This window comes from Mizuhopecten yessoensis, unplaced genomic scaffold (assembly GCF_002113885.1).
Source record: "Mizuhopecten yessoensis strain PY_sf001 unplaced genomic scaffold, ASM211388v2 scaffold6211, whole genome shotgun sequence".
Classification (NCBI taxonomy): Eukaryota; Metazoa; Mollusca; class Bivalvia; order Pectinida; family Pectinidae; genus Mizuhopecten; species Mizuhopecten yessoensis.
Genome location: NW_018406436.1, coordinates 173,258 through 182,298, shown reverse-complemented (window position 1 = coordinate 182,298; position 9,041 = coordinate 173,258). Strand labels below are relative to the sequence as shown.

Genomic DNA, 9,041 nt, shown 5'->3' with positions numbered 1-9,041 from the left:
GGACGCTCCCCATTCCATAATACGTCCTGTCAGAAGTCTGGCTTGGTGTATAGAACGTTTTCGTCCCGTGAATATTCTTTTGAAAAGAAAAGTGTTCCCGTGATTAGGGAAAGGGTTATAGTCCAGTACCAATGTTTACTTATAAAATAATGTTTGTTGGTTCCTATAAAAATGTCGAGATGCCAACAGAGATTTTTTGTTTGAATATCGGCATGGCCTTACTTTTCAATACCTCATATTTGACTTTAGTGTTGAGCGTTCGTCTGGGTTCTGTCACAAGGCCGGGACATACCATTTAGTGTATTGGCAACCACTGGTTCACCCGTGGTCAGTATAATGTGACTTGGCGGAATGCTATGCTGGATGCCTTCAGCATGTTATGGTAAAAAAGAACACAACTATTCAAACAAATTTTGAATTAGAATTTATTTAATTATTGTTTGGCGTAAGTAGTCACGGCTTTATTATCAAATTTGGTTACAAACCATATGAGCCAATTGCTCTGAATAGTTTTGGGCTACCGCAAATGATACCCTAAAAACATATCTTACATGGAGCCAATTTCTCCATGTACATTTAACTTTTTATATTCCTTTTGGTTACTGTAAAGTCAATTGTCAATACAACTTTACTGAAATGACGTTTTACACCTGACCCCGAAAACGAAGGTCGAGTGCATAGTAATTACCTAAATTATCACTCCCAAAGTTTTTTGCCGCGCAACGCCAAAATGGCCACACATCCGCCACAAAGCGGGGGAAGGCAGCGGGGGAAAACAATTCGAGCCAATGGCTCTCAACATAACATTTCGGGCTACCGCAAATGGTATCCCACAAAAACAGCATTATACATGGATCCAATTTTATGACCACTTTTCGCATACGCCGGGGGGAAAAACTACCCCCTTACCCATTGAAAGAGGAAATTCAATTCCACCCTGTAACCCATAAAGAAAACTATTCTGGCCTATCTCCGATAAATGTACTTCATCATCAGCAAACAAGTCACAAATATGTCTGGATATGTCAGGATGTAAACTGGAAGAGCCCCCCAGACATTGCTAAACTTTCATTAACCTAATGTACGACTTGAATGACTCAAGACTTCCACCTCCCAGCACTTTTGATTTCCGAGTCTGGAATTCCAGCTGCCCCAATTAGGAAAAGAGTGTGATTTGTAGCGCTTTGCACCTACTCCTAAAACAGTTAAGGGTTGTTGTAAAACCGAATGGAATTAATAACGGGTCAAGGGCTTACCTCCAAAATGTCACATTAATGGGCCGTCAAAATTTAGACGCATTTCCAAAATTCTACCCTCATGCCTAACCAGACACAAAAACCCTCCTGTCTGGGGAATCTCCAGTATTGTGCCCTTGCCCCCTGTTCTTTTTTAGAGTGAGCTTTATATTTTAGTAAAAGTCTATTTTAATTGGGAGACACCGAGCTATCCTGTATCTGAACTATATGCTGGATACCCCTGTTTGTCTACAGATGTATTGCTGTGACCGTCCATGTATATAAGCCACAACTCGCTATCAATCTCCGCTCAGGAGCTCTCAGGTTCCATCCCCTTTTTTAGCCTATACTGCTCATCATATAGCCTCCAGCCCGCCGACTTAGCCGCTCCTAAACGAATGTTATTTTCAAGATCCAATTTTTGATGGAATCTCAATGGTATAGATCTTATCCTGTATTTTAGGTTTCATGCACAGCTCTCCATTTTTGTTAATGAGTATCTTCTGTTCTTTAAACTAGTAACATTATTCTGTAGTAAGGAAGTCAGGTCGATGAACTGACCAGAAACGATTTTCTGTTTACGTGTGTCAGGACTGTTACCCCCCAAAAGGGCATGGACACTTTGTATGGGCCTAACATCTGGCTCAATACTCGATTCTTAAGAAATTTCCTCCTGATCATTTGCCTCTAACTGATTCACCCTCTTTGTAGTGTCCGGCTCGGGTCTCCCCCTTTTCCTGGTATTATGTACATTGTACATGTGCAGGTGCCTCCTCTACTACTGCCAGCGGAGCCTCACTCTGGTTGGGGACATTCTACCTCTTCTGTTTAGCCTTTTGCATCTCGAAAACACTCAGAAATTAAACTATATTAGTTTCCCATTTTTGCTTCCAAGACTTTTTATAAGTAACAGAGATAATTATCTATTCATAGATAACTCCTTAGCGGTTAAAGACACCTAATTAGGGGTTTTCATGTCGTTAATTGAATCGACAACTCCATGGAAAATTAAAAATTAACAACTTATATATGAAATTTTAACTTCAGATGACTATGTTAGCTATGTAACCCAGGAGAGAAAAATATTAACGCTACAGTCCCCTGTGATAGCTATGGAACCCAGGAGAGAAAAAATACAAACGCTACAGTCCCCTGTGATAGCTATGTAACCCAGGAGAGAAAAAATATAAACGCTACAGTCCCCTGTGATACTATGTAACAGGAGAAATAGTAATGCAACATTCCCCTGTGATAGCCATGTGACAGAGGAGAACAATATTTACGCTAGTCCCCTGTGATAATATGTAACAGAGGAAAATTATTAACGCAACAGTCCCCTGTGATAGCTATGTAACACAGGAGACAGAAATATCAACGCCACAGACCCCTGTGATAGCTAAGTAATATATATGGATACATGCTACAGTACTTTCTGCAAAATATTTATTTGCAAATAACATTTTGACGGTTGAAGAAAACTAATAAGGGCTTAGCCTGTTGTAACATTGACAACTCGGTCACGGTGGAAAGAAAAAAATGTTAAAATATATATCATACTTTCGCTGTATATAAATGCCGCAATCAAAGCTTCGATCAATCAATAGTAATCTTTAGATACAATAGATTGAGGATTGGGTAATCACCCGCCTTGAAAATAACGTCCAGTCATCATATTTATTCCAAACCTAGAACGAAACTAGAGAAGTCGACCACCACAACCTAATTGTATTACAAAATTTTGTTTCAATCGAATTCTACCATGAATTTATAACAAATAAAGGAGCAAACTCATCACTCAACCTTCTTCTTCCCTTGTGTTTGAAATTGAGTGTTTGAAAGGAGGTTGAAACAGAGGACAGCACTCAATATGTCAATTTGTCACGTACGCGTACGCCAAAAGAACACGGCTACATGCAAGGGGAGATAATCCCTATAGCTTTCCTGATCTTAAGCAATAGTTGGAAGTATTTCAGTAAGATATAACTTCAAAGTCGACATCAGATCCGCGCTATCGCAAGGAGACAGGTATACCAACACACCCTGTTTCCGGCACAAATACACTCATGCACGCAAGCACGCAAAACACACATGGAGACACGTCCTGAAATGACCATAGCTGTTGAAAGAACGTTAAACCCTCTACAACCAACCAACCAACCATGCCTAGTTAGTCACGTGAAGCAGCTCAGTGACCACAGGTCGCATGATGACCTAAGATATTCCATCGCCAGAGTCGACGGGATGCAACTTAAGTAAGAGAGTAAGAAAATATTGTTTTTGTTCGTATTTATTTATATACATATAAATGTAAGCACAGCGCTCACGTAACCAAAAATGTAACTTTTCAGTAACTCTGGATTAATTTCGCGGGATGTATTTCTCGCAAAGAATAAGGTTACCGCGAAATCAGTGTATCATGGTAAAGCAACCTTTAGCCTTTCCTTACTGTTCTATTGGTGTACACACCATAAAATGTGATTCCTAGTCCCAATGTCGTGTACACACCATAACATGTGATTCCTGGTTCCCATTGCCATGTACTCACCATAACATGTGATTCCTAGTCCCATTGTCGTGTACACACCATAACATGTGATTCCTGGTTCCCATTGCCGTGTACTCACCATAACATGTGATTCCTAGTCCAATTGTCGTGTACTCACCATAACATGTGATTCCTAGTCCCATTGTCGTGTACACACCATAAGATGTGCTTCCTGGTTCCCATTGTCGTGTACTCACCATAACATGTGATTCCTAGTCCCATTGTCGTGTACACACCATAACATGTGATTCCTGGTTCCCATTGCCGTGTACTCACCATAACATGTGATTCCTAGTCCAATTGTCGTGTACTCACCATAACATGTGATTCCTAGTCCCATTGTCGTGTACACACCATAAGATGTGCTTCCTGGTTCCCATTGTCGTGTACTCACCATAACATGTGATTCCTAGTCCCATTGTCGTGTACACACCATAACATGTGATTCCTGGTTCCCATTGCCGTGTACTCACCATAACATGTGATTCCTAGTCCAATTGTCGTGTACTCACCATAACATGTGATTCCTAGTCCCATTGTCGTGTACACACCATAAGATGTGCTTCCTGGTTCCCATTGTCGTGTACTCACCATAACATGTGATTCCTAGTCCCATTGTCGTGTACACACCATAACATGTGATTCCTGGTTCCCATTGTCGTGTACTCACCATAACATGTGATTCCTAGTCCCATTGTCGTGTACTCACCATAACATGTGATTCCTAGTCCCATTGTCGTGTACACACCATAAGATGTGCTTCCTGGTTCCCATTGTCGTGTACTCACCATAACATGTGATTCCTAGTCCCATTGTCGTGTACACACCATAAGATGTGCTTCCTGGTTCCCATTGTCGTGTACTCACCATAACATGTGATTCCTAGTCCCATTGTCGTGTACACACCATAAGATGTGCTTCCTGGTTCCCATTGTCGTGTACTCACCATAACATGTGATTCCTAGTCCCATTGTCGTGTACACACCATAAGATGTGCTTCCTGGTTCCCATTGTCGTGTACTCACCATAACATGTGATTCCTAGTCCCATTGTCGTGTACACACCATAAGATGTGCTTCCTGGTTCCCATTGTCGTGTACTCACCATAACATGTGATTCCTAGTCCCATTGTCGTGTACACACCATAAGATGTGCTTCCTGGTTCCCATTGTCGTGTACTCACCATAACATGTGATTCCTAGTCCCATTGTCGTGTACACACCATAAGATGTGCTTCCTGGTTCCCATTGTCGTGTACTCACCATAACATGTGATTCCTAGTCCCATTGTCGTGTACACACCATAAGATGTGCTTCCTGGTTCCCATTGTCGTGTACTCACCATAACATGTGATTCCTAGTCCCATTGTCGTGTACACACCATAAGATGTGCTTCCTGGTTCCCATTGTCGTGTACTCACCATAACATGTGATTCCTAGTCCCATTGTCGTGTACACACCATAAGATGTGCTTCCTGGTTCCCATTGTCGTGTACTCACCATAACATGTGATTCCTAGTCCCATTGTCGTGTACACACCATAACATGTGATTCCTGGTTCCCATTGCCATGTACACACCATAACATGTGCTTCCTGGTTCCCATTGCCATGTACACACCATAACATGTGCTTTCTGGTTCCCATTGCCATGTACACACCATAACATGTGATTCCTGGTTCCCATTGTCGTGTACACACCATAACATGTGCTTTCTGGTTCCCATTGCCGTGTACACACCATAACATGTGATTCCTGGTTCCCATTGTCGTGTACACACCATAACATGTGCTTCCTGGTTCCCATTGTCGTGTACACAACATAACATGTGATTCCTAGTCCCATTGTCGTGTACACACCATAAGATGTGCTTCCTGGTTCCCATTGCCATGTACCCACCATAACATGTGCTTCCTGGTTCCCATTGTCGTGTACACACCATAACATGTGATTCCTAGTCCCATTGTCGTGTACACACCATTACATGTGCATCCTGGTTCCCATTGCCGTGTACACACCATAACATGTGCATCCTGATCTCCATTGCCGTTTACACACCATAACATGTGCATCCTGGTCCCCATTGCCGTTTACACACCATAACATGTGCATCCTGGTTCCCATTGCCGTGTACTCACCATAACATGTGATTCCTAGTCCCATTGCCGTGTACACACCATAACATGTGATTCCTAGTCCCATTGTCGTGTCCATACGATAAGAGGACTTTGGTGTTACAATTGTATCTGTTTGATGATTAGCTGGTTCCAGCAGAAGACGGACGTACACTCTTTTTAATTATTGCTTATTCTTTTCCCGAACCTGCAGTGGTTGTCCGAATATTGTGATAAGGCGGAATCATTTGGTTTTGTTTTTTCATTTAGGTGGAGAGACATCTAAAGTCGGCTTAATTAAGGTCATTGGATTGTATTGATAAACGGAAACAGGAAGTACATCCCTAGTTGAAAATTCAATGTAGGGAGACAGTATCACAATTTCCGCAAAATCTAATGTTTAATATTAAACTGATGAATATTGTATGTTTATTATTGACAGAACATTGTGTTCTCTCAATATTAAAGTATTTCAAAGCAATCCAGGTATTAATTCAGGTGGTTTTTTTATCAATGAGTCACATGCGTCCATTTTCCTGTACTTCAGGAAACCGGCTACCTATTTCACTACTGTGAAGTTTTTCAAGAACGATAACTCTTGCTTGCAATTACTATGTGTATATGGTTTTATTATAAAATGTCAATTTTTATATCGTATATAGAGGATAAATTTTACACAATTTCAGCATTTATTAAATTGATATACATTAATGCAATACTAATCTATGTCAGTATCATTTTTATTGACGTTATTTTGTAAAAATATTGTGTCTTTCATTTTTTTTCACTCCTTTTTACATAAATTTCCATATAAAATCTTTAAAATTCTGACAACCTAAAAAAAAATTTGTGATACAATTCTTTATTTGTTCTCTCTCTCTCAGGTAGCATTTCCTCTGATTTATAAATATTAGCTATACTAATTTATTTGAAATATCACGAACAGTGAATTTGTCTGGAATGAATTAACATTAATTGTACTTTAAGCTTAACTTTGCATTTTGTTCAAAGGGTATATCTCTGTTTGTTACGATTCGACCAGACAAGGTTATTTCGATTCAGTCGTGACATGCAATATATGTCTTATCTCCGACACCTGACAATACGTCTGGTTAGATACTTGGCTGCGTGCGTGTATTTTTTATAATGTGTTGATAGTACATAGAACAACGTTGTTGATAGATTACATACCATGTATGGACACGTCTGGTCAATTAGTGATAGACCAATTTATATTGCATTGTGGCGTGCCAATAACGTAAACCAATGCTGCCTATCGGAGTGATAAACCTAACCATAAACATACCTGTTGCAATTACCACCCTGTGGTACCAATATTTTGGGTTGAACATCAATCAACAGTGGAAGCCATTTTAAGACCTGTGCCTAGGGAATATTCTTTAAAATAAAAAAGATAGTTAAGTGAGAATTTGTTTATATCCGAAGAGTTGCATGTACAATGCACATTGTATATACATAACCACAAAACAAATCAAAGATAACACAAAATGACACGCATTGTTAGCTTAACCATAAAACTTATCACAGAAAACACAACCTGATACGCCCTGTTACTGAAGCTTAACCAGAAAACTTATCACAGAAAACACAACCTGATACGCCCTGTTACCTTAACCACAAAACTAATCCCAGAACCAAAAGACTTATCACAGAAAATAAAACCTTACACGCCCTGTTAGCTTAACCACAAGACTTATCACAGAACATCCAACCTTACACGCCCTGTTTGCTTAACCACAAGACTTATCACAGACCATCCACCCTTCCACGCCCTGTTAGCTTAACCAAAAGACTTATCACAGAAAATACAACCGTACACGGCCTGTTAGCTTAACAACAAGACTTATCACAGAAACTACAACCTTACACGCCCTGTTTGCTTAACCACAAGACTTATCCCAGAAAATACAACCTTCCCCGCCCTGTTACCTTAACCACAAAACTAATCCCAGAACCAAAAGACTTATCACATAAAATAAAACCTTACACGCCCTGTTATCTTAACCACAAGACTTATCACAAAAAATACAACCTCCCACGCCCTGTAAGCTTAACCACGAGACTTATCACAGAAAATACAACCTTACACGCCCTGTTAGCTTAACCACAAAGCAGAACACTAAGTAACAGTACCAATCTCATTAAAATATCACTAAACAAACACTAACCCAAAATTACCGATCAAGTTGTAATAATCACATAACAAAACACTAACTCACAATACCTATTTCGTTAAAATAATTACATAACTAAACACTGACTTACAGTACCCATTTCTTTAAAAATGAATACAAAACAAATATTAACTCATAATACTTATTTCGTTAAAATGATCACATAACAAAACACTAACTCACAATACCAATTTCGTTTAATAATTACAAAACAAAACAATAACTTTCAACATCGATCCCGTTAAAATCATCACAATACAAGACATTTCCCAAACAAGACCGAACTCGTGCAAAAACTAAAGAATAATGTACCTCTAATAAAACAAGACACCCTTAAAAGGCACAAAACACAGCACCTGTCACATGTTAACTCTCAACGTGTTACATTTTATTTACAAGTTGACCGCAAAACAAAATATGAAGACACACATTGTAAACATAAGTTATATAACCACATAATAAAACAGTTAAGGACATAACATCTGGTATAGAATTGTTCAGCTGGATTGGAACTATAGAACGCCGGCAAGTCATTTTTGACTCCTACATAGTACTGTTATTTTTATAACAGCATTGCTATTTTGAAGTTTATTACACATAAATACAACACCTGTCATAGACTATAGCCTTACATACAAATACAACATCTGTGAAAGACTATGACCTTACACACGAATACACCACCTGTCATTGACTAGGACCTTACTATCTGTCATAAACTACGACCTTACACACGAAAACACCATCTCTCATAGACTAGGACCTTACACATAGATACACCACCTGTCATAAAACATGACCTTACATAAAAATACAACACCTGTCATAGACAAGGACCTTACACATAAATACACCACCGGTCACAGACTAGGACCTTACACACAAATACACCACCTGTCATAGACAAGGACCTTACACATAAATACACCACCTGTCATAGACAAGGACCTTACC

The 9,041-nt window shown here is 39.4% G+C and overlaps 1 long non-coding RNA gene across 1 annotated transcript in view; it reads right to left on the bottom strand.

Moving 5' to 3' along the window:
• Window positions 1-7,955: 7,955 nt before the first annotated feature.
• Window positions 7,956-9,041, bottom strand: part of LOC110451836 — a 10,994-nt gene continuing 9,908 nt past the window's right edge. Inside the window, exon 3 of the long non-coding RNA XR_002463111.1 lies at window positions 7,956-9,035. This is a non-coding gene — a long non-coding RNA (uncharacterized LOC110451836). The remainder of the gene's footprint in view (window positions 9,036-9,041) is intronic.